General features: G+C 37.1%; 1 protein-coding gene across 3 annotated transcripts in view; it reads left to right on the forward strand.

Moving 5' to 3' along the window:
- Positions 1-25,291, forward strand: part of LOC126853938 (acetylcholine receptor subunit alpha-like 1) — a 121,579-nt gene that overhangs the window by 2,086 nt on the left and 94,202 nt on the right. The window contains exon 1 of one of the 3 annotated variants that reach the window (XM_050600155.1): positions 7,915-8,077. The exons of the other annotated variants lie outside the window; for them this stretch is intronic. The gene's annotated coding sequence lies outside the window, so the exon portion shown is untranslated. Of the gene's footprint in view, positions 1-7,914; positions 8,078-25,291 lie in introns of those variants that run through there. 3 annotated transcript variants of the gene reach the window in all.

The raw sequence follows: 25,291 nt of genomic DNA on the forward strand, positions 1-25,291 counted from the left end.
TCGGTCTGCCTGTTCGGTCTTTTCGCGTTATCCCAAGGGTGTCGTCCCGGTCCGTCTGTCACCGACATCATTCGCCCCAGTTCTGATCTTTCAGTGACGTTAAAGCACGATGTTCGCTCCCGAGAGGTTGAAGCTCAGGGTAACATCATTATAGATGGCAAAAGGAACCGGCAAACTCCCGTTGGGAATGATGTCTACTTGAGAAAATGTAGTAACATGATACACGACTGACATCTTCTTAAATGCCTTCGAATGAAACAGTTATTGGGGATGGGAATCCCCTTTGGAATAATAGGCAGTGTGATTGTGATAATTGAACATTTGATAATTAGCTGTAGCTGCTGTTCTCGCGAATATTTCCGTCTATATTTATAAAATATAAATAATTGGCTTTTATAACATAAAAAAATTTTATTTATTATTTCTAAGCATAACACAAATATGAAAATTAGTTTTCTCTACATCTTTTGAATATATAAAATATTATTTTGAAAAAGTAGTTTTCTATATCATTTTTAGTATTTAAACATTTTTGTAAATTTTTAATTGCAATTGTTAATTTTATATGAACGTTATAAACGACAAATTTTTGTTCTTTGGTAATCTATTATTAAATTTTTAAATATAATTGAACAGCAGCTAGCATAATTCTGTGAACTGAGGTAAGTCACAAATGTAACTCAATCTTTATTTCACTGCCATATCTTTAATTTTTTTCCTGTCAAAGCGCGAGCACTATGCGAGAAATAATATCTTCCTCATACAAGACTTTCGTTAAATAGACAGGTTGCGTAAATTTTGGTACGAAATTGAAGATAAGACTGAAATTGATTTGCTGCCCGGCACAGTAAATAGAAAATAGTAACAGAATGTAAGATAGACCGACGTGAAAATAAGGGGTGCGAGAATTCCTCCATTTAGCCGGATGGCATACCAGAGGTAATTGCATTTTTCGACGTAACGTTTGTACCGGAATTGTACAGGATATCTCTTGTTGAATTTTATCTTTACCATTAGCGCGATACTTGAACGGAACTAAAATACGATAACTGAAGTGATGTTATCTAGTGCGTGATTAACATGTGCGGTAATGTTATAAATTGTGATCGATGATTTATTTTCGACGGAGCTTGATGAAGAGAGAGTCTATTCAGCGAAACTTGATGAGGAAATTCAATTACGCTTATGATAAATCTGCATATATCGCCATACTGAAACAGCGATAGCCATTATAGCGACTGCATGGTATCAATATGTGTTTATCTAAGCGCCATGTGCAAATTACGATTAATCAACATATTTATCTTTTGAATTACACAGATTCTATTTATCTTTGCACAGTTATAAATTTCTTATTGAATTTTTGAAAGACAGTTTTATTTATTGATTTAATAGATATCGTAACAGATAATTTATTAATATAGAAAATTCAAGAATTGATTTTCTTATTTTTATATATTTCTTCTAAGACACATATACTTGAAAGAGAAAATATTTAAACAATACTTGTTTTGTGATATACATATATTTGCGATTTAATATAAATATAAAAATTGCCTTTGATGTAGCGAATATTGATCAAATGTATTTTCCGACCTCGCGTTTCTTTGCCGAATGATTTTTTCATTTTACGTTTTCGATTAGAATAATTGAGTGCGTGAGCAAATCTATCGAAGATGTCGATACTCCGGACCGACCTATCTATCTTTCGGATTGAGAATACCTCGGGGAAATACGTCTAGTACTCGACACGCGCCAGGTTCTCTCGAATCGTTTCTACTTTCGTTCTACGGCGTTACGAGTATATTAATAATTACATTAAAGTTGAAAACACTGCATAGCGATGCACATTACAGAAAAGAAATGCAATTATTAAAGAATGAGCTGACGTTGCTATGGCAGCTTTAAGGATTTAATTGCCGTGTTCGCGTTACAAACTTGCTTATTCCTAAAATGAACAATGAAAGCGAGACTTTATCATCGTAACACAATCGTCGTGTAGTGACAAATGTATAACACGGGGATAATTAAAGAAACGTTCTACAAATTCGAACGATAATTCCTTGTATAATTTAATATCCGGCTTTATAGGCACGAGTAAATTCGCGTCGAGGCCGGCAAAGTGCATTTCCGCGTACGTCGAAATCGCATTTCGTGTGCAATGCACCATATCACATGGTGCAATGTGCCGGTCGCGCCATAAAAGTAACGTGTCCGTTAAGACTTAATAAAAGAGGATTTCGTCCAAATGCGATCGAGGCGAAAGAAGGGGTTAACGGAGACTGCAGCGACCTTTTTCCAGCTGTCATAGCTAAATCCAACTACGAAAAATCTCTCTCTCTCTCTTTCTCTTTCACGAAGCACGCGTATGGCATTGGTTTCCTTCGGTATACATACGCGGTCGGATAACTCGCGGATTTGGATCACGGGCGCGAATTCTATACACGATCGTCTCTCATTGGTGCATGAATTATTGATATCACTGATCTATATAATGTTTCATTGGGATGTGTCTTTTGTACGGTGTGGTGAATTCCCATTCGCTCCGCCAACTGGTTCGAATGCCATCGAATTTTCACGAGTAAGCCCCGATCAGATCGCATCGGCGAGGTAAAGCAGAGTGTGTATTCATGTGTCGTGCAAAGGCAACACACAATCGCGCGTACCCTCGTGGAATTCTCTCTGCTGCCTGTGCCGCGAAACAAGAACTTCACGCATACCGCTTACTTTGGGGAATCCGTGTAGATACCAGCTACCGGAAATACCTCACACATACCCCATCAAATCGGAGTGCTGTAGACTGTTACATATCTGAGGTGGTCTCACGCAGTTTGCTGTAACTGACGTGTGTGTTTTCGCTAATTCGAAACATTCTATGATTAACGCATTGACTCAATCAGTACACGTATCTTTTACGTAGATTCTATTAAGTAGACATTTAAATTATTGCATTAGATTATGTTAATACAATTTTAATTTTTTTTTGATGATATAATTTTTATTGCGGTTGTTGTCTTTAATAAATTAATTGTATAATTAATGTATTAATGTAATAATTTCATAACGCGAAAAGAATGTCGAATGAATATTTTCGAAACTATTTGAGATCAGAAAATATTTCCAGATCTTTTCCTTAAAAATCTTCTCCTTCACAAATCTATTTTCTTTTATGCTAGCCATTGACAGATTTTCCTACTCATTTCTAAATTATTTACATACTTATTCTTAGCAGAATTAATGAGAATTCTCTTTCACAATCTCGTTATATTTAATAATTTTAATATGATCAATTGTGCATTAATAATCTAATAGCAATCAAATAGCAAATATAACTAATAGATTAAAAATGGGAAGAATTATATTCTTATTGCATATTTAAATCTCAATATGATTAAAGATATATAACAGCTGGCTTTTATTTTATTTTTATATCTAATGATATTTAAATTGTATAAATAAATCTTGTGAAGTGGCATTTAGAATCTTAGTGAGAATACAGGTCAAAGAAATATGAATGTACGTTCAATACATTTATATATTGGATACGCGGTGATATGAGATATCACCAGTAAGAATACGTTAGGTGAGCTTAGAAAACTGAGAGCGTAATATTAAATAATATTTTATTGAATAATTCCAACTGAATAATTAATATTAGATCAAAATTTTTTACTGCCTAATTCTAACAAGTAGCCATAAAAATAATCGATTTATTTGGTGACATTGTATACTGGAAAATGTGAGGGGTAATATGAAGGTAACACGGGAAATAGAAGAAAGATGAGGAGCGCAAAGTTATGTTTGATACATCCGCATCGGATGAAGCGTTCGTTTCCCATCGTTGCGAACCAAATAGCAGGACGGAGAGCGGAGGCCGAGTCAGATAAGCAGACGGAAACGGACGTATACAGGGTGGTAAAGGAGGCCGAGATCGAGAATCGTTTTTTTCTTTTTTTTTTTCGTATCATCCCCCACGCCTCATCACCATTTCTGCACTCCGCTCAGCACCCTCTGACGAGTCGACCTCGCACCCAGTGTCAGTATCGACTGGGGTACCTCGAGAGAACAATGGCAGGGAGGGCAGAGGAAAGAGGGTTGCTGTACACACAGAGGAAAGCGAGGAAGTGAAAGGGGGAGGGGAGAGAGGAGGGGGATGTTGGGAAATAGAAAGAGAGCGATGCCGGAAGATAGAATGAGAGGAATATGGGGCGGCTCGCCGATTCTCGGCAAATCTCGTGTTCAGTGCCGTATGCGAGTCCACCTTTTACACTGAGACACTGCGTGAACATCCAACTTTTTGGCGCATAATCGTCTCATTAATCACTGTCTGAATCTTCTTGTCATTTTGATGAGTTACCGTTGACAATGATGCCGTGACGTGAAGCGTATCTGGAAATTTCATCCATGCAAGAGGGATGGGCGGATTAATATACGCCATATCTACTTACCGCGTGCCTCGACTCGCGAAGGGCCTTTATTTCATAATATTATGTTGACGTAAGGATTATCGACTGATAGGGCTTTTTCATCGTAACGCGCTTTTCAAAGATTTTTCTGTTTAAGAGATTGATGAGTATTGCTATTTCACATCCTGCTTTGAAATATGAACGCGATGCGAAGACAGTAATCAAGTAATGGAATGTGCGATCTTTGTACGAAACAATATGTACGAACAGTAGTTTATACGCACGTTGAATTGTATAATTTCAAATCATATAGTATTTTATGTTGAAAACTATTAATTAATAACACGATCAATAATCTGAATATTTATAAAATAGCACAAAAATATTTGTTTGATGAAAATAATCTTTAAAAGTAACGTTTGTCAAATTATTTTATATATAAATAATAATTCTATATAAATAGTATAATATAAATAATATCAAGTATATATGTATATTAATTAAAAATACTCGCACATTGCATTCGAAGCGTTTGTAAATAAAAACTTATCGAATATTATATATCGATTCGTGGTTTTACAAATTCTGCAAATTTCTTTTCGCGATGAATATTTTAAAAATGTTTTTCCAGAATTTTTTAAAAATAGAATACATTTTTTAACAAAGAAAATTTACTTTTAACAATTAAAATAAGGAACATATATTATAGCTAAACCGGTTTTATTAAAAGTTGAAGGGTATTGTATACGGTAAACACACGCCGAATGGAAAACACTTGGGATGAGACGACCGTGAGCTAAGTTGGTCAACATACCAAACAAGTTAACGGTCGCGTAAGCGGGCTGATCATAAACAGGGGCGATGATATCGCGCGAGTGTCGTCACATGCAAGCGTGCATCGCGTGGATACGCATCGTCAACGATCTTGCATTTATTCGTATACGAAGACTGGGATGAGAGAGCGGCACAAACGCACGCATACATCCCTGTCGGCGCGTCGCCGCCTCGAGGTTTCCACATGGTCTCGCGTTATATCGAGGGCGAGTCGTGCAATGCTCGGCGCATCTCGAGCGTTCTCGTAGCCGGTCCTGTCGGTGCTGCCACATGGCCGCGCGTCGTGTTTTGCGGGCTTGGCGAGCTTTCAGGGGCGGCACCTGCGTGGTAGGATGCTCTCGCTGGATCTCGCTCGGCGTTAGGGTGTCAGGACGAGTGAGAAAGCGGGGTGGCGGCTCGGCTAGGTTCGGCCGACTTCGCAAGTCATCGCCGACGTCTCGCGTCGGGGCTTCCACATGGGTTGGTATTGGCTCCCGGGGCGCAGGATGGCTTGGTGCGGCGGGGCTCTAACCGGAGAGAGACTCTAACCGTGGCACGGAGAACGAGACGACGTAGGGTAGGAGTGAGAGGGAGAAAACACGGTGGCGGATGCGAGAGGGTGTCCGATGCGCGGTAGGAGAGAGTGCGGGGATGAGACGGAAATAGGGAGAGGGAAAGAGTGAGCGAGAGAAAGAGACAGGCACGGCTCTCGCCACAACACCCCCCGAAACGGGCAGAGCGTCAGTGCTAAGGTGGGTTGCTCGGTCGGAACATTGCCAGAGAGAGAGAGATACGTCCTGGGAGTGCCTGCCTGCCGCACCGACGCGACTTCTTGGTGCAGGACTCGCAGCGGTGCAAGGATCGGAAAGAACGCGCGCACCGGGAAAAGTGACTGATTGAATGGCAATGACACGTACGTACGCATTCGCGTACACATTCGCGAACACAGGTACACGGAACTCGGGTGAGCACGCATGCACGTAGGCGCGTAAGGAGGGAGCGAGGAGGGAGAGACCGAGAAAAAGACCGAGAAACGAGGGAGAGTGCGGCAGCTGGGATCCGCCGGGAGCGCGAAACAGGCAGTAGCGGATCGCGAGTGAAAATAGCGTACGTCGGGCCAGGCAACGATCGCGGGAGAGGCGGTATAATCCGAGCGCGAGTGGCGGTGGCTTGTGTCGTGCGGCGAGCGGCGAGCGGCGAGTGGCGAGCGACGTGCGACGAGCTCGAAACAACGATCGGAATCATGAGAGAGGAGGTCGAGCGGTATTCGACGTTCATAGGAATTTTACATATGGTCGGATCAGTGTCGTTTCGGTTGGTCGCATAGATGTATCGGAGTCGACTAGAACAAGAAAGAACAAAGAAAGATAGATAGATAAAGGGAGGTAGTAAAGAGTAATAAAATATGTCAGAGAAGACGAAAGTCAGTAGGAGATCAGCGTGGCTTGAGGGTGGCGGTGGCCAGTGGTAATGGTGGTGATGGTGGTGGTAGTAGTGGTGCAGTGGTGGGTGCTCTCTAGGTGAATGATCGTCGTCGGCCTCGTGGAAGAGGCGGCCGCCGCCGCTTATGCGGGCCGCCGCGTGTGCCGCATCGTCGCACGCAAATAACTGGAATTTGCCGTCGAGGGCGGTAAGAAGAATCGAGAGACGGGGACAACGGTGGCGGTGGTGGCGAAAGAAGGGTGTCGTCGTCGTCGCGCGCGATATCGGTGCGACCGATCGTACGTTAGTGGTGGTAGTGCCGTTGGCGGTAGCTGTGGTGGTGGTAGTTGGATCGCACAGGGTGGAACTACCGATCATCGGCGCATCACCAGGAGTCCGTAACAGTCCGCGGTCGTCGAGCTGGCGGCTGGCAGGGGCCGCTGGATTCCGCCGTGGGTTATGGGCAGCTGGCTCGCGTCACGAGATTCCCGTTTCACGAGTATGACGAAGGAACGACCGAGGAGATCGCGCGCGAGCCCGATTACCGCGAGCACTGTGATTACGACGACCGCGATGCCGATGATCGCTGTGACGACTGCGACGACTACCAGGGTAAGACAAAGGATCGCGCCGCTGCCGAAAAACCCGACAAGAACGACGATAATGACGATGACTACGAGTACGATTACGAGTACGACGAAGATGACGCCCGCGCTGAGCAAGATGCCGCTGCTGACAACGATGTCGATGATCCCGGCGATACTGACGACGATGCTGAAGATGGCAGTTGCGCTCGCCCTCGTTGTCGCTGCCCCCGCAAGTTCCTCGTTTCTCGGGCCATCGAAACCCTGGTAGCGGAGGCAACGGTCGCGCGTCTCCTCCTCAATCGTTAGAAGCAGTGCTGTTGTGCCGTCCGGATCTTCCTCCTCTCGGGGCTATCTATATCCGTCGGTGGTGCGTCTGGTGGGTGCTGCGGTGTGGTGGTGCGCCGTCTACCGATCCCTCGTGTTACAGGTCACTACTGCCGGCCGGCCGGCCGTTTGCGTACCCGCAGTGCGGCGGTCGACCACCGGCTAACTACCGGAGGGCCGTTACCCGTCTGACGGGGTCGCGCGTCGACGACAGTCGTCGTTACGCGCGGGGGCGACGACGTACGCGACGGCGACGGTGACGAGGACGAGGACGGTGGCGCGGACCGGGACGAGGACGACGATTACGACGACAGCAACTACAACGACGACGACGACGACGTCGGGGATATGTGCGGGTGCGCTACGTCCACGCGGCGAGGACTCGGGACTGCTGCGGGTAAATCGGCACGTCGCGCCAAGTCCTCGTGTTCGGTACATAGGACGCCCGGGATACGGTAGCTCGTCCTTCGGCGTTACTCCTCATCGACGCCCGCGGGCAATGTGCCCACCCGCCGGGATAGCAACGTGAGTACCTCAGCCTTATATTCTTCGCCCTCTCGTCTCTTCACTCACGCACGATTATGGAAATGGCCGGTTCTCGCCGCTTCTTCCGTCAACTTTTTTATAATGCCAGATAACATTCATTGTTCGTACCGTATAACTCGACGCTTTTCATAATCATTTAAAATATATTTTCCTTCAAATGTATTTTTGTGATAGTACTTAGTAACCGCGTGTTAGTAACCGCGGCATTTTCGTCGCACTGATTAAGGTTGTTGTTGGACAAGCGGCAATATTGATTGATTATTATTTTATTGACAATTCTTTAAAATTTCCTAAAAATAAAGAATAAAAGAAACTATAAATTTAATTTTTTGGAATATTATGATTAATATTTTGATATTTCTTGGTTATTTATATTGAACTGTTATAAAAACAATTTAATATTACAAACGCATTACAAACAATTAAGTACGTCTATACTCATATTTTTAATAATTTTTTATTACAAATAAAATATCATGTTGAATCGAACAACGATTCCTTAAAGTATTTCCTACAAGTATCTGCTTCAAGATGTTTATATTGTTTTTGTTCGAAACTATTTTTAAGCACGTTTAATTTTTATAGCGTGATACTTGAACAAATTTTAAAATTTTATATTTAAAAAAATTCACGAAACTTTAAGTAGATTTTTTCTTAATTCAGAAATATATATTGCGTGATAAGAAAAATAAAATTTCTAACATTTTATGTGTGTGTGTGTGATATCTTCTCTCAAAAAAAAAAAAAATTTTAAGATTTTTTTCGTACGTTTATAACACATTTTGAAGTTTTTGATATGACCTTTTTTATAATTGATTAAACAAAAGATAAAAGATTTTTACGCGTCATATATTTTATCGAAAGAGGCTTTGTAGTTAGGTAATACTTTAATTATCAATTTAACACTCCTCTGATTTTAATTGAAGTCGAAGATGAGAACTCGTGTGTTTCACTTATGAATGATTCCGAACAACTCGCGTTAAAAAAAATGAACGATCGATCGATTGAGAGAGCTCGGCCCCTCTAGTTAAATACACACCGAGGCTATTTCTTCGCGACGCCCGCGTCCTTACCCGAAGCGAAGGATAAATTGCCTCTTCTCCTGAACTTTTCTCCAGGAAAAGCCACCCGAAAGCTCCTACGGAGTCGTGCGAAAACGTCGGAGTGCTTTCAAGGGATGGAGGGCCTGGGCGTAGTCCTGCCACGCTTGTCTGACCTCTCTTTCCCTCTTCTACTTCCAGTGCGCTCGCTCGGCTCTTACACTCGCGGTGATTTAAGATTTTTCTAAAACGGATCAATTATTTGCATCTGCCTCTTCTACAATAAGCCTCATTTCTCTAATTCTTATATTAATTTTCTATCTTTATTTACATAGACGGAATAAAAAGATAAAATGACACATTTTTTAATAAACTTAAATTCGATTTTTCTTAGATTTTTCTTAAAAACATTATAATATTAAGCATTTTATTAGTACTTTTATTTTTAATTTTATTATTAAAAATTTCCAAAAATATTAATTCTGTTAAAATAAATATAATATATATAAACGAAGAGTATTTTGTTATCTGTTTGATTAATTTATAATAAAAGTTGTGATAAAAAGACATTTATTTTAAACTGCTAATGATTAAAAAATGCTATTTTGACGCTTGCGTTAAAAGAAATTAATCTTGGATCGATTGAATAAATAGTCAAAATATTATCGGTTTATTTTAAAATGATATATATATATATAATAAGTTTATGTTTGTATGATTATCATGATTATGTTTTTAGACACTGAACAAAAAAGCGTTATTGTAATTATAATTGTATGACACGATAATGATGCTATTGGATATTTAATCAAGTTGATTAAAACCGATCGCTACACAATGCGTGGCAATTTATTACATTTTATGTACATAAAAGAACTCGAAGTTTCACGTTATTATTATTTTAATAAAGCACCGCTAGTGCTTCTAATACTTTTATATAACGTTAACACAAAACATATTAATATACACACATGTTTTTATTTATATCAATTTTTTATAGCTTTTAATAAGCTTTTGTTTATCGAAAAAATTTTACGATATTTTTATTTGAAATGAAAAATATATACAAATTTGTTGCTTTGAACAATTATATTATTATTTAGCCGCTGTTTGATATAAATGTGTGTATATATGTCTGTGAACGATAAATTGTGAAATTCATCAAAATTTTCCGCGCGAATATTATTTGACAGTTTTACACACAATCCGGTTGAGATCCGGTTTAAATTATGAGCGATTTGCTTTTAATCGGTATAACCAAAGAATTCCAAATCTACAAAAAATTTAAAAGAGCGATTTTATCATTTTCGAAAATTCAGTGTTTTGCAGTAAATTTATGTAATGTCCGTTATTCATCTAGTAATGGTATGTGTATCCAATATTTCTCTGTGCAGAGAGACGCGATGAGTCGTACGATAAAACGTTTCATAAATTTTTATTTGATTATCCATACGTGTTTGAGCTGCTCTCCTATTAACGTTATAGGTTGGATGACACGGTAAATTTTAAATTCTTCTTCAACCGATTGATATTAATGCAATATTAGAAAATAAAAGTATATGTGTAATGGTAGTATTTAAATACTTTAAAAGTGAAATTATGCTTTTTTGCATCAGAATCGTTGTTTTTATTTTTGACGTATCTATAAAAATATATATATAATATGTAGAAAAATATGACGCTTTTGAACGCATTGATGTTGATATGCGCGTCACAGTACGCAATAAAAGCGACAAGTTTTAGGTGGCTGACACTCTAAATGATAAAATTTTGCTGTTTACATTTGTATCCATTTCTTTTTCTTTACGATGAAAGGATAGTTTGCATTTCACAATGACATAGAAATAATGTAAAATTTTCGGTTTCTACGATCCTTCTTCTTTTCTGTCACCATATCGTGTCATAGCATACATCACTTATCTAGAGTGTAAACATGAAATGTTCGTAAAATAAGATTATGGAAGAATACGAATAATTGATGGATATGAAAGCCAAATTTACATTTTATCTTTTTCAATGTTAAATTACATATGATATCTTATTTCATATCTTATTGTGCATTCTTTTCAAATAAACATAATACATAAAAAGAATTTTGTAGTACATATAATTTTCTATCAAATTTTTATATCATAGATACGTTCTACAAGTTTTGTTCGCGAGTCCAATTTAGGACAGGATTTAAAATGTACTCTATCATAGTTATTCTTACGTGCGCAATAAATCTATTTGCATTTATATCATGAATTCTTTGCTCTCTTTCTCTCTATCTCTTTTCATTTTTTTTCCTCATCTCGCTCTTCTTTTCGGGTTTTATAGTTACTCGCTGTACCGTGATTACAAACATCAATGCGAAATAGTGTCAGAATTCGCGTATTATATTGATGTGCATCATTTTCTTTTTACTTGATAATTTTGAAGAATGATCCTTGCTCAACAAAGGTCGCGATAACTCGTACAAATGATGGCGAAAAATCGTTAGGTTCTCGTCGAAGCTTCCGCATCAGAACTGCCGACGACAGCAGGACTATGGCTTTTTTTCGGCGAGTATCGCGGGAATGAAAGCGGGAAAGTTTTTATCGGCGTGACGGTTCGACCGAGCCGTTTCGTCCTTACCGCGACATATCCGGATAAAGCGCGACACTTCCGGCATGTTGGACGAACTCAGATTTCTATGGAAATGCGAACGAATAGTCGAAACCTGCTGACGCATCGGCATTTCCAGAAACGTCATCATTTAATGTCATTTTATGACGATGTATTCGTTGAATAAAGTTTGTCCTGTCGTAGTTAGATATAATACTAGTGATTTTCGACAAGACAATTTTTTTCTAAGAAAAATAATTGACTTTAGATTAATCAAGAGTGATGACACGATCCGTGTACAGAACCGTTGCAAGAAGCGTCGTTAATGGCGAGAAAACTGTCATCGTCAGTCAATCGTCTCATCTCGTATAGCGGCGTGATTTAATGATCGGATCTATATTGATATTATTCAAATTTATGATCTACCTGCTGTGCTCTGCCGGATGAAATTTACATTCGAATCCGGCTCTATCATGCCAATATTCAATTTGCTCATTTTTCTCGACGTGATTCTCTCGATGACTCTCGCGTAAATTCTCTTCGCTTCTTGATTGATCACTTGCATATAGATTGCGATCAGACAGATCGAATAAATTAATTGCTGATAAACACACAATCGATTGCATCGGCCACTATTAAATGCAAAAATCGTTTGTAACATTAATATTGTTTGGACGCATAAAAGCGCGAATATCCGATATGCAAACTATCGGAACTACGAGGCGTATTTTGTAACATAATTTTTTTTTTTTTATCGGGCTTGAGGTAATCAAACATGAATAATTATCGTTGTCAACTAATATTTCGCTTTGCTAAATGCTTTGATGTCTCTTGATTGCGATATAAACGATTCAGTGAGAAGCGCACATTTGATGAGAAAAACTAAACTCTTTGATGTAGAACATCAATATATTGTTTTACTATGCATCTATATTGTATATTTCTAGCATACAGGCAACCTTATATGATGTATTTTACAATTTAGAAAAGAAGATGGGAAAAAACGCATTTGTCTGACAAAAAATTTATGTTTTACAATCTTTTAGTGATGTGAAATTGCATGAATAACCTCAATTTTCTGCTCCATATATAATTAAAGGCTGCCTCGGATGCTGGCAATGACATACTAAAGAACTATCTGCAATTAAATTAACACATAAAAAATTGATATTTTTCTCTTAATAGATTAAAACATACAAGAGATATCAAAACGAATTAATCTTTTGCTTGAAAATTATTTTATTTTATGAGATACTATATACACGCCTAATTCGCGCCTTATCATTTTTTTTACCAGCAAATGAAGCTATCGGCTTTTGTACTATAAACGTGAATTACCGGCAAGATCGGTGCGTAAAACGGGGAAAAATACGTGAGCGCACTGGTTATGCTTGTTAAGTTCTATTATCACGTTTTAGTGATAAGGTGGCGCAAGAAGGGATATTCATCAAGCTCAATTTCTATGTTTTAACATCCAATTGGGAGCAGAGGTAAAGGTTATTTTGTCGGTCGGCAATCGTCGTTAAATTATATGGGGCGTTTAATCAGGTTAGTAGCTGCCGACCGCGATATAAAAATTCAGGAGCGTGACAGGATACCGGAGGGTGCGAGAAGGATCGATTTCCGGCCGCGGCCGTCTATCCGAGAGAGAGCGATTCGTTCTCTCGTTTATAGCAAGCATTTAATACTGCTCGTGCGAAGGGAAAAAAAGAAGAAAGGGCCATTTCCGAAATTTCGCGGATGCGTTTATGCCGGCGCGTCTGTTCTGTTCCATTTGATCCGCCGCGTCATAAAAGAGGAACATATATTTTGTTATTAAATCGAGGTTTCGTCGAGTCAATTGAAGCTACTGTATATCACCACGTAATCTGCATAAACATTATATACGCCCGTTGGCATCGTATAACGTCAGCTGTTGCGCATGATTCTTCTATCGCCATAAGCTTTTAACGTCGACTCGCGTCATGTAATTAGTCTTTTTACGAGCCGCGTACATTAATTGCGCTTTGAAAATTTCCAGCTCAAAGTGATGAAAGAAGAAAATAATGTTTAAAAAAAAATGTGCAAATATAATAATTGATACACTTGTAATAATGCGGACGTATCCAATTGTAGATGACAGATTGCAATTTAATTTGACACATATGGAAAGTTGCGATAAATTATAATCATCTTTCTAGACGTTTTCTTGCTAAGGAAAACTTCATTCTAAACTGCTCATGATGTACCATTACAGGAATAACGCGGCGAAAGTGGGGCACTTTTTGCATAATTATTTACAAATAGCTAATTAAAAATTCAGATTAAAATTTTGCGTTTCATGAATATTATCATTAGCTTTGTGAGAGACGTAATCTAGTAAAGAGGAACTGTGAGAGGGAGGCAACATCAAATCTAAACAAAACACATATGTATATCGCCATAAAAAATAACGATTAAACTTAATTTAATAAAATATACCAAAGCAGGTTCGATCAATCGAGGGATCAATCGGAGAGTTGCACGGCTGAGACATTAACTAACTCTTCAAAGGAAGCAGGTTGGCTGTTTGTAGCTTTTTTTACTCCGTGAACAATACTAGGCGATTGCGGACACAATGTTTAAAGCGACCGAGTTGGTCGTTCACTGTGAAGTACTGATGTTACGCTCCATAGTCGAGTGAACCGCACCCACCCTATTGCTCCATTTTCTTACGCGTACATAATCGAGTTACACACAATGGCGTACGATGTTTAAATATACTAAATTTATCTGATGATATGATGTAACGGGAGAGGATATCATGAAAATTGATAAATAATTTATTTCTACGAGAAATAATAAGGCAATATTGAAGATTTATGCATCGATGCGATGAATATGTGTGTAATTCTTAAATTTGCATTATAATACTTTGTGCATTATTTTCTCTTTTTTATAAGGCAATTGTTGATTTATTTAAATAAATATTTTATTACCATAAGTATTATATAAATTTTTTTTTATTATTGCTATGTTTTATTTTACTTTATCTCTTTGATTTCATATGATTTCATATGATCTCTTTAATTACCTTTATATATTGTTTTATAAATATTTTTATATTTAAGAGATATAATATTGATGCGATGATTATGACTATTTGTGCGCGATTATTAAGTTAAACGAATGAAAATGGATATAATGTGTACAGATTCTAACAAGCTTGTCAAAACTAACGGAGTAATTCAATTTGCGGTTTCTGGGTCGAAATACGCACTGACCGTGTTTTTCGAGAATGATGCACTTTGACCCCGTAATACGGGGATGTAGGTTAAATCGATTTTTGAAAGTAGCATATGCGTTTTATAAAACTTACTTTCAAAGCATCACACGATTTGCATCCTGATTATTGTAGTTAGTATGTATAAAAGTAAAGAAAAAAACATGCTCTTTTAATTCTAAAAAATTCTGCTATTTATACCAATCAGTGTAATTATTATCTTAATTTTTGCAATTTAATTTGTGTTTATTTTTTAATATTAAGATATAATCTGATTTTTTTTTTAATGAATTATTCTTTCTAATGTTACAGACTATCTTTTTTTTCCATACACACACACACACACACACACACACACATATATATCATCACAAATTCGTACTGCATTTTTAATGAAAGAAAAAATTTTTTAATCAATTTATAAAATAGATTTTTTCTTAATGGAAATGATAGGAAAATACTTATTACAATTTTCAAATTTTAATATATTAGATATTATTAATCCAATTAATTAAATAAGACTTAAATTAAATTTTCTTAAAGTTTGTTTAAAGTTATCTTGGGAACATGATATTGCTATACATATATTATTATTATTTTTTTTTTAACTTTGCTAGAAACTTTTTAATTAATTATTCGAGTCATTCTTTTGAGAAAAAAATAATTTTAAATCTTATCTGCTTAAAAAAAAATACCAAAGAATAATGCGGTGAAAATGAGATAATTTATGTGCGTATATCTCAAAAGCATTTTTTAATTACTTTAAGATGTTTTTTACATCTAGATTTTAAATCGTTTATTACATATTACACATACAAAGTAGAACTATTTTCATGATATTATATTGCCTTGCATGTTTTAAATTATTTCATCTATTTATTTTGTAGTGATTGTTGAACAGACTTTTGGGCTATATTGACAATAAATGGAAAGCGGGGAGCTTCTCTTAATAACACAAACAAAAACATTACATTTCCAGATCAACGCGATGTAAATATATAGAAAGAAACGTAAACATATATAATAGAGATATTGTGCCTTTTTATATATCATTCTGGCTTTACCTTCGGCAATGTCGATTGAGCCTCAACCGTTTACAATACTCACAAGCGATCAATCTAAGTGAGAGCTCCGAATTCAGGCATCAATCACGCGCGAGATCAACGCGCGTCGATTTACAGGCAGACATTCGTCAGGTACAAACGTAGATAAGTCTCTCGATATAATAAAAAGAATGCCGAGGCTGAGTCAACTAAAAAACTCGCAATTTTAGATCCATCAATCGATTCTGCGTTTTCAAGTTTCTGTGTGCGATAAAGCTAACGATATCGTCTCTCTCTCTCTCTCTCTCTCTCTCTCTCTCTCTCTCTCTCGAACCACCATCAATTTCATCTGATCGATGAATGTCGGGCCGTTCATCTATCCGCTACAATCCGTTTGGGACCGGTCAGTTAATGAAATCTATAACGTGCCCGCGCGCACAATCGAGATGTTAATTTCGGCCCCTTGTGCGATGGCGCGGTGTGTGCCGAATGCATTTTTCATGCGGGGTTGAGTCCGGGTCGAATGCAAACCGGTCCAGTGCCATCTCGGCGTGAAGTGTTGCAGACAGCGGAACCGAGCTTTATTTTTCTCTCTTTCACAAGTGTGGCGAGCGATAAAGCACTTTGTGATGCAAATGCCTCGAAATAATAATGCCGCCCTGTGCATCACAGACGTGCTCTGCGAGCCGTCTATCGAATAGTTCCATTCAGTCGCCTATTCGCGGATAAAGTTGACCGAGTTTGTTCCGAAAGCGAGAGAGAGAGAGGAAAAAAAAGAGTGAAAGAGATGGAAAGAGAATACGGCGATTGTATCCTGTCAAAAAGTGATGAAATATAACATATCGAGCGTATTAAAATTGCTTATTAATAACTTATGTCGTCATATAAAATCATTTATTGCCGAATTGTCGAGATTACTTAGTCTATTTCACAACTTTAAATGAGTGTAGGGAATATTTCATGACGAATCGAAGAAATATCTGCGAATTCTTTAAGAAACTCGCAGTAAATTTTCTCTGCAATTATGGAAAAAATTGAGATGTAAATATATTACAGATAAATATAGAGAAGCGAGGGAAAAGAAAGCGTTATTATTTGAATAAAATAATACATTGTTTTGTAGAAAAGATATTTTTAATAAATCAAAGTAATCGAAGGGTGCGAGGTAAACATATCTTATAATTGCAACATGTTCTATGATAAATAGATTCCTACATTAGATTATGCTTCATGCTGAGCTAAATACGGCTTACAGCTCTTGGGGCGGAAACCAAGATCTAGATGTTGCCGTTTGTACGATACTCTGTTATTCCAGCGTGCCACTCCCCTACAACGATATTCAGGTAGAATTATTATCCCGATAACAAAGCGCGCGCCAGACACCACAACGTGGACGATTTTCAAAGTTATGGGACTGTATATGCGAGTCAGGGTAAGCAGAACCTAATTACTTAAGTATGATTGTTTAGTCCATGTCTCGAAAGTTCCTTTGGGTCGTAAGATTTAGTGAACTTTAATGTTATATCAAATCCAGTGATAACTCTTTTCAAACTTGATAATATTCCGCGGATCGGTTAAACGATTTCAGACATTACATTATATAGTTGTTTTCGTGTGAATAACTATTTTACGATTATAAAGACACTGCATCAAGATGCACAAAATTATGAAGTAAAAAGTAATAGAAAATATTCACTTCTGTGGCTAAATTGAAATCAACGTCAACGATTTTTCTTTTTCTTGGTATGTTTGTACATAGACATTCTAAGTATTGAGAATGACAGGTGCAGTTTTATAAGAAAAGGACAGGGTCGATTCGAAAGAAATGGAGATCGTGATGATATTGACACGTCAGTGCGAAATTACTTTTATTATTTTATTCTTTATTTTGATATTTAAATAATTCACGCATATTAAAGAATAAAAAAAAAACCGAATTTTAATTTGTTTGATTAATTTAATTAATTCAATTATTTGTTGAAATAATTATATACATGTGATAATTAATTATATATGAGTGTACTATACTAAACTAGATTTGACGTGTAAATTCTGGGAGAATCTAAGTTGATGTTAAAGCAAACTAATTAATCACAGTTGACTTGACGAATTAATTATTATTTAGAGTAATTATTATTAATTGAGCTATTATAAATATTATAATTGTAGTTAAATAAGGATAGATTTATGAAAATGTATTCAATAGCTTTACAAACGATTTATGGATATTAATAATAAAATATATAATTAATTATTTTATTAATCAGAGACTGTATTTTTCACTCGGTCGCCACGCTAAACGATATTTGTACTTTTACCTCTCTCCTTTCCAAATGTTACATATATCTGTGTTATTGATTATGTTTATAGTATTTATAAAAATATTATGAATTCGTACAAGTGATGATATTTGAAATTTTTATATAAATCATTTCTTATATCGAGTTACAATCAATTGTCGCTTCTTTCGTATCATATTCGGATCGTTCCCCGATCGTTGAGCGCAATACGCGAAAGACGTTTGAAATATAGGCACTTTTGCACGAGCTCGCCAAAGTTTCGAGAAATACATGCTATATAACGCTCCTTACACAGGTCAAATCAAACTTCCTTCGAAGTTACTATTCAAATAGGATACCAAGGGTTTTTCTTTGAAAAAAAATATCAAAACCAATTGTGTCTTAGTGTTTCGGACATGGATGGAATTATATAATAAACTGTATATAATTTTTCTAACAATGTCATATGTATTCCACAATTATGACTTTTATTTATTCTTTAAGCTAAATGACTATGACCATGTTTCATTTTCTGTTTGTGTTTGCAAATTTGTTACAACTTAAATTTTATGACACGATTCTTTCTGCAATTAGCGATTCATGTACGTACATAATAGATGTATCATTCAACTTTATGACAACGTAGCGATGTAGAAAGTACTATTAATTTGTTAAGGGTTAAATGTAATTGCGAAAAGCGAAGTTTCTCTTCCAGCGCGAGCTCAGGAAGTTTCAAGCTATCTCGTTAATGGCGGAAGCGCAGTGATACGAGAAATTCCGTCAATTTTGAATTCACGCTTAATCGCTCCAAAGCGCTTTCACGCTCTTACGTTTCTCTCTCTCTCTCTCTCTCTCTCTCTCTCTCTCTTCTACACATTAGATTGTGTGTACCATACTGTTTTCTCGCGTATGATATAACATCGTTACCGATATGAACGAGCGTCATTGCGAACTTCGATCGTGAATAGGGCAACAGAAACACTCCGCCAAATTAAAAAATATGGCAGGAGTCCAATGTCCTGCACACGCTGGCACCGAACTATACCCGTGATTTCTTTCCTTCCATTCGTCGAAATTCAGCCATGCGGCAATGTCGGCTGAATTATTCCCGAGGAAAATCCCGGCCATTTTCACGCGTACGTTCGTTCTCTCGTGCAAAATGGCACGCCAAGCGCGTCTTGAATCACGACTAGCTATCTGTCCTTTTTGGCCGTCTCTCTTTTTTCTTCCCTGCCGTCTCCAGGAAGCCAAAATCCTTCCTCACGTTTCATTAACATATCGTTGCGACTATCGAAAGAAAAATACGCGGATTAGCTCTAAATTCGGTGATGTTATTCCATAACATATACTTTTGTTTAATGCGATTCAAAAATTCATTCGGCAATTTATTTTTTGTATGTTCGAGCGTATATTTAAATTTTTAATACACATATAATTTTCATTTGTTGTAATTTTAACTGTATATTCGTCGCGAGGTTAACTTGGAAAAATATGAGCGCACGACATAACTATAAATATACAGTTATTATGGCAACACGACTAAAAAATTGTTACCGAGTTGTTATCGAGATAAATTTTTTTTTTCTTTTTTTTTTTTTTTTATTTATGCAACTTGCTCGTAGAAGGAATTTTTGTGATCATCCTGGCTGTCACCAAAATATGTTTTATACAACGTAGTTGCAACGAAACGACGAAGAAATATGAATATGGAAAAGCCGTTACAGCCACGCGTTGTTGCTGGTGTCTGGTTGCTGAAGCTTCCCGTTTACAAAGCATTGAAAAGCGAGCTCAGAGAGTTACAATAAAATATATTTGCGACTTTTTCTTTGCCTTCTTTGTTCCTACGCACATTTTTAAGGGCTGGCGTATTATTTCGTACTTTTATTTCAAGTGTGTCTTGGGCATTAGAGAGAAGCTGAGCCGACGATGCGTCGCATTTTTCTTTTTTGGTTGTAGGTAGGATTTTTGCAACGTACATCCTCCGCATAGCGACAAGTGTACTAACATGTTACGCGGTTTTATTTTCTGGATTATTCTCTTTTTGGTGTTCCGAAAAATTTCTGCGGTGGAAAAGTTGCAGTACACTCGTGACGTTTTACTTCTGCGGTTTGAATGTGCCCTTGTAAGAATGTGCATAGGACGCTGTAACTACTATTGTTCATTATATTGTACAAGCGTTTTTGAAGTGAAGTCGACCGCGAAAATAAGACGTCGAATGATAAAACTACAACAGCTAAAACATAATTTTCGATGAGATTGAATTGCTACACAATTCGTATACGAAACTTAATTAAACGCGTTAATTTATTTTTTTAACACAATAAAAGAAGTTTCTTTTCTCGAGAAACATTTTTATATTGAGGAAAGTTAAATAAGTTGATTATAATATTATAAGAATAAACTGATTCTCTCTTAGAGCTTAAAGCGCTTTGTCTGAAAACAAATTTCTCTTGCGGGAGCATCTTTAGGCTTCACTATAAAAAATGATCGCGCTTTCTCTCTTTCTCTCTCGCTCTCTTTGCTTGTACTGTGAAAAAAATAGATTAAGTGGGTTATATTCTTACAACAAAAATTGAATTAAGAAACTGTTTGGCTTAATTCCCCAATTAAGCCCAGGAAACAATGTATCAAATAAATGAAGGAAGACAGACGTCCTGAAAATTAGCTTGTTTCGTCCGTGGAAATAGATTGTATTCTTGTTGCGGTATGACATCGGTTAGGATCCCCGGATGAAAAAAAAGAGGGTTACGTATAATCGCAGATTTATCAATGAAACTAAATCTCGTAGCGGGGTGTCGTAAATATAGCGCCGCTGTTATTCGACCACAGCTCCCGAAGGCCCGTCGTTGGTCCATCGGGATCGTTCATAATTCACATTCGATTTTAACAAAGTTTTTGAACCGAGATTGGTGCGAGATTTGTTTAATACAATTTTGCGTCTCTCTTTTCGTACCGAGCTGTTTGGCACATTTTTTTCTTCGAACCTTTCCTCTCCGGGGAGCTGCACATCCCCGAAGCTAATTCTGGACGCGTCCCGCCGGGAAACTTTTTAATTCCATCACTCATCTAGCGCTGCGGGTCGCAAGTGACTGCATACGAGCAATGTTTTATGACTATACTTCTTATGTATCTCAAATGACAAAACAGGATTGCACATATGCAGAATACAGCGTCCTCCAGATATGAAAAAATTAAGAACGATGACACTCGAAGTGAAAAGACCCTTCGAACAGATTCAAAATCTTGTCAATTTTGTGACTAACACACACACACACACACACACACACATATATATATATATGAATTTGCATCTTATTTGCATCTGAGAAAAAGGAGGGATGATAAGATATGATAACGCAATATGCGTATCTACAATTAGTTAGCGAGTTTATCGATATTTTCGAGGTGTCGCGATCTTCCTGAATTTAGTAATGTTTTTTGCTCAAGTGAAAATCTCTTATGCGCGCGAATGCAACCTCAGCTTCTCTCCGAATAATTTTAATACTTGTGCATACCGCTATGCGTTTATATCAAGAGTCCACCTCCGCAAGGAAATATTAACGGTTTACCAACAAGGAACGGAATATTTGTAAAACTATGCGTAGCCCTGGGGCACTTCGTGGCGACATGCCAGTGTGGAAGTATGAAGAGTTCACGAAAATACCCATGGGAAAAGCATCCGAGGTGAGCTAAAAGCGCTTTAAACTACACACGTACATACATATATATATGTATCGATCCAGTCGATGTTTATAATGTTGCATTTATCACGATTTTTCATTGCGCGCATCATCTTGATAATTGAATGCTGTGAACATTTTCAAAATAATCGGTCGTTACCATCGGTCCTCGGTTCCCGCGGGAGTCTTTATGCACAGGACTTTATGCCGTTTAAGAAGGCGTCTCAGGAGCGCAAATGTCGATATTGCTCGTGAAAGTATCTTAATGACGCGACGTACCGATTATTAGAAAATCAGGTGGAACGTAGCGTCGAGCATTCTCACTTAAAAACTTCTGAAATCTGATTAATATTTGATTAGATAACACGACTTTGTGCAATAATCGTAAAAGCGTAATATGTAAATGCTCAAATAGGCATATTTGAAATTTTATTTTATCAAATTATAAAAAATAGAAGTTAGCACCTTGTCTTTTAAATGTAATTTTAATAATGTTAATTATATATGTTAGAAATCTTTTCATCATGGAATTTTGTAAAGTCTTCCGAAACTCTAAGAAAAGAAACTCGAATTTTAATCAGTACTACTGAATTTTGAAGATGGGCTGCTGAACTTTATACATTCGTTAAAATGCATGAATAGACGCAGAATTAAACGAGAACTAATGTAGAAAAAAAATTCTTGCAAGTCGACTTGCTTTTTTCAGCAAAATAAATTATTTAAAAAATATTATGACACTATTCATCGTTTAGACACTCTTGAATCCAAATAAATACTGAATTAACGTGGAACTCTATTTCATTTTGTAATGAATATAATTGAATTTAAGATCTGTAAGTTCTTTATATTCTTATGCGCTTGTATAATAATGTTTCCTCGGCGCTATTTTATTTTAATGACTATTTTGCTTTTAAAATGTAAAATTCCTTCTAGAAGTTACGTAAAATTATAAATTTCTGAGAATATGCCATTTTCCCGATTGTTTAATGACCGGAATTATCTTTTTAAACATTTAAACCCTTGATTATAAAACTATTTAAAATAAAGATAGGAATTTTAATAATTTATGAATCGCTATTATATACTGCTTTATAAGTATATACATATTTTAGGTCGACCGCGTTATCAGTGCGGGTCATGTGCGAGCTGTCGATTTATACTTTATATTGTAATGGAACTTGCGACTAGTATTTTGCGGTTACGAAAGTTAGAGATCGAGAGGAAAGTATGAAGCACCTAGCTTCTAGGTGTAAGTAAATTTAGCCGTATGAGCATGTGCCATGGATGGCGGGCGACCCTGTCACTTCCAGAGAGTTTCTATGGAATCCAGCGCCCGGTGGGACCATCCATAATTTAGCGCCGATGCGAAGTTCCGTGTTCTCGTACTTGTTTGACGCAGTAGCTTCCCTCTTTAAACCCCTTGACATGTTTCGCCGGTCGATCCGAAGCTATTCTCGCGGTAGATTTTTTTGAAAACAATCTAAATAGCAAAAAAAAAAAAAAAATATTTTTTTGTGAGACATATATATTATATTTTCTTTACATTCTCGTTTGATATATAAATTGATTGATCAACGTAGAGGAAATTAATCTTTAGTTTCTTCTCTTGTATTAAATAAATATATTGTAAGATTGAAGCTTGTAATTTGGAATTATTTAATTTTTAGTAGAACATTTGTGAATATAGAAAGGTAAATCTATTGGAATAAGCCATTTTCATATTGAATTAATTATTTATGAATATAATAAATAATATTGATTAAATTGTTTTCTCTATGTTTGATTTATTACATTTACAAAGGGCTAATAATATGATGGAATAATATCATTATATAGAGAATGTATTAATATATAATATTATTCTAGAATATATGATATGGAAAATAAAATATATATATATAAATAGAGAAAAATGTATGCTCTGTATCTTTTTATGCATGTAATTGTAATTGTTATTTATTTTAGTACACATAGTTTCACATATTTTTTTACATATGTTTGATTTAAATTGTAAATTTACACAGACAATGATTGAAATGGCGAGTTTTAAGTTAATCGAAATTGCGGAGAGAATTGATAGATTCGAGAACTTAAAGTACTTTCTTCGGTTACTCGCCACTTTTAGTCACATGAGTCAGTTTGTGTTTGCACGGCAGTAGTTTCGTCTCTTATATTCCGGCTAACTCGAAGGGTTAGTGAATCTTCTTCCTGCGCAATCTAAGTTGTAATTACGATCTCTTTGCTGATCCAATCCAGCTTTCAAAGCATTCCTTTTGTTCTCGCAAAGGTTCTCCTTGTTTCTCTTTAAAGCTAAATTAATCCCGCAAATCCCTTTTTGGTGCGGAATTAAGCGCGCCTGATGTTTAAATAATTCGACTTTATGTGTGTATGTGTGTGTGAAATTCAAAATGAATATTTATATTCAATTTTCCCAAATGTCGAAGAAATCATTGCTGTGTATGTATGTGTGTGAGAGAGAAAGAGAGAGAGAGCTAAACAGTGTGTAGGTGTGTATGTATGTGTATCGAAAGTGGAACAACAGCTTCGATCGCACTCGATTATAGCGAAGATGGAGATAATGAAATATTTAATCCGTATAGACGGGACTCGCTTTCTCTAATCACGTCGGCAGTCAAGTACGTATGTTTAAAACATGAAACGGACGCGAAAAAGCTGCGATCTAACGACGGGAGTCCGTGACTCTTGCGCTGTTGAATAATCGAAGTTTCGCGTCTGCAGACAAAGGCGTTCGCGGCTTTAATCGTCGGTGGAATCGATAGCCGCGTCTTAGGATGGAAACTGTCCGTCCATTATTACACACCAACACGAAGGCATTTACGAGGCGGCGGAATAGGTGGATCTTTCTTGCGCGCCATTCGAGTTCTAATTACGAGCTTCTTGTCGACCGAGTTATGTGGCTATCGAAGCATGTTCTTCGTCCTGGCGAAGGCTCACTTCGCTCCTGTCCCTTAAAACTCGGCTATCCTCTCCTTACCTTTCGACCGGATTGCTCCAAGTTCCGGTTGACATTGCAGATTAACCCAGTTGCTCATTTCGTTCTCCAAAATGCGTTTCTCGCGATTCTGCTTGCCGAAGCGAGTGAGGGAATCTGTTCGTTTTTCTTTTTTTTTCCTTCTTTTTTTTTGCGAACGCGAGCGATTTATTCTTCTAACGAGGGCATCGTCGCGTTATTACATTGTGCCATTTTCCGCGCGAACGATTTTATCGAGCATCTTATCGCCGACGATACGATGCTACAGAGATAACGCAGCTTACACTCGCTTGAATATCGAATATGTTGAATATTGATGTCTCTTCGACATT

The sequence above is a fragment of the Cataglyphis hispanica genome, chromosome 13 (assembly GCF_021464435.1).
Source record: "Cataglyphis hispanica isolate Lineage 1 chromosome 13, ULB_Chis1_1.0, whole genome shotgun sequence".
Taxonomy (NCBI): Eukaryota; Metazoa; Arthropoda; class Insecta; order Hymenoptera; family Formicidae; genus Cataglyphis; species Cataglyphis hispanica.